The sequence below is a fragment of the Schistocerca gregaria genome, chromosome 1 (assembly GCF_023897955.1).
Source record: "Schistocerca gregaria isolate iqSchGreg1 chromosome 1, iqSchGreg1.2, whole genome shotgun sequence".
NCBI lineage: Eukaryota > Metazoa > Arthropoda > Insecta > Orthoptera > Acrididae > Schistocerca > Schistocerca gregaria.
In genome coordinates, this window is record NC_064920.1 from 1128026924 (window position 1) to 1128029189 (window position 2266).

Consider the following 2266-nt stretch of genomic DNA (forward strand, 5'->3'; position numbering starts at 1 on the left):
TAACGAGAAAAGGAAACATTTCTTCGAGAAAGTCCGTTGAATATCAGTTGTCAAATTCCCTACCTTGTCGATAGCGCTCTTTCCTAAGCGAAATCGAAGCTAGGTCTTTAGAACAACATTATTCCTTTCTATCCACTATTCAAAGCATTTGTTAACCGTTCTTACAAGCGTATTTGATATACATGACGACAGTGCTATCGGTTTTTAAGACGACGGCTTTAGAGTATCTTTAGTGTTTTACTAATAGGAATTACAATTTGCGTCAGCCATAATAGGAAATATTCTCCACCTTTGGTAGACAGTACCGGCAACCCCTCTGCCGTACTTCATCGACTACCTGCAACAGTCTGCAACATCGGCAATATTGCCCAGTCGTATACCCGAATTGCCATGTATTGTAGTCATGTTGCAGCAATGTTGACGGCAACCCTATTACAGCCAAATATTGCCGTAAAATATAGCCAGTGTAAAAGCAAGTATGTCACTCAGTCACGTTGGCTCAGATGTTGCTGATAACCTGTGACGTAAACCCGTATTTAATCGTTGGCTTCTTATGCACAGTACATCGTACTCAGTCCGTTATCTGAGTATTTAGGAACATGTATATCCAACTTAAAACTGTTCCACAGGCAGGAAAAAAATTTGAAGACGCTTATCTCATTTACCAGACAGTAGACCACCTTAGCGCAGTTGCCTCGGTAGCGCAGTAGGCAGCGCGTAAGTCTCATAATCTTAAGGTCGTGAGTTCGATCCTCACCCGGGGCATTTATTTTAATCTATATTCTTGAATTGACAAATACCTTGTGCTTCGTTTTCATTAGCACATGATGTCGGTTATGCTGAACACCCACAGAAAATAGGGCGTGTTAATTGTGACACAATGTTAGGAGAAATAAACTGTGTGCGCTACAAATAAAAGAATCCATAGATAAAATGAGTGACGATATCTTTATTTCGACAAAACAACGCTGACCTTACCTCGCAATGAGAATTCTGCACGCTTTTATAAGATATTAGATGAGTTAATACAAATAACCTTAATACTAAATACAACATACAATGACCCTCTCCATGTTTACCAATAGTCTAAATAAGAGTTATATTAATAAAAGTACTAATAACACTAAAATAGTCGAAACCAAATATGTTAGTTGAAACAGAGATAAAATTGTTGTATGGAAAGAAAGATTTGCTCAACAATCAGTTGCGCAATGTACTTTTGCACCTTAGAAACAGCTCTTCTACATCCTCTAGTACGCTATAACGACATTGAATAACGACAGATAATATCCTCTAGGCACAATGAAGAGCTTCCAACTCACCAAAAAGCGGTCGCTTTAAACGTAAGAAATTGACAATGGCTGAAATACTTGGACTTCTTCAAGTACATGGTGCTGTCATATATTTGTCGTAAACCATTTAGGACAAATTCTCGTCTTAGATAGCATCCATATCACTAGCAAAATCATCTATGACAAATAATTTTCTTTAATGGGATAAATACTTTGACTTATACATCAGCAACAAATCTAAGCTGCGTCCTCAAAAATATTAAATTTATTGTAGAGCTTGAGACCAACAGGAGCATTATTTTACAAAATCTCCAGGAAAAACCATACTGGTAAACACAATTTCCTTATTTACAGTAAATTAACAGCTGCTAACGCATCAACAGCATATGAATGAAAGAAGTGGACTACAATAATAACTCAATATCATTAAATTAAATCTACAGCTTTAAATAATGGGTATACGGCTTCTATCAAGACTCTTCACAGAAAATTAAAACAAATTAAACAACATGAAACAACAAACACTAGATAAGACTGCAGCCATTATGAAAGTAAGTAGAAAGCAAGACAAAAAAATGTAGCTATGTCTTTTACTTAGGAAGTATATACTACAAAATAAAGAATTTATAAATTAAAAAAAAGTAATATTTTACACAAAGAACAAATTTCATAAACTATCCATCCATAATGTGAGAAATAATAGTTCCTGCTACAGAACATCAAGCATATATAATTTCTGAAGATGTTCCTCCTACTGTATAGTATGAAGTGGGAGAAGACCATTTCAAAGAAGACACAGATTTCATATGTCCAAATAACACAGTGAAATCCACATTTTCAGTGAACACAGCTTTTAATAGGCACAGAAAGCAGACTCTGGATGTAATACACTGAGTCAGTTTACCTTTTCTACCGAATATTGTCTGCTTTCTGTATTGTGGCATCAATAAACAGCTTTTGCAGTGACTGTAAAA

The 2266-nt window shown here is 35.6% G+C and overlaps 1 non-coding gene across 1 annotated transcript; it reads left to right on the plus strand.

The window, feature by feature from the left end:
- Positions 1 to 692: 692 nt before the first annotated feature.
- Positions 693 to 765, plus strand: Trnam-cau (transfer RNA methionine (anticodon CAU)). The gene has a single exon. It is a non-coding gene; the product is annotated as a tRNA-Met (tRNA).
- Positions 766 to 2266: the final 1501 nt, after the last annotated feature.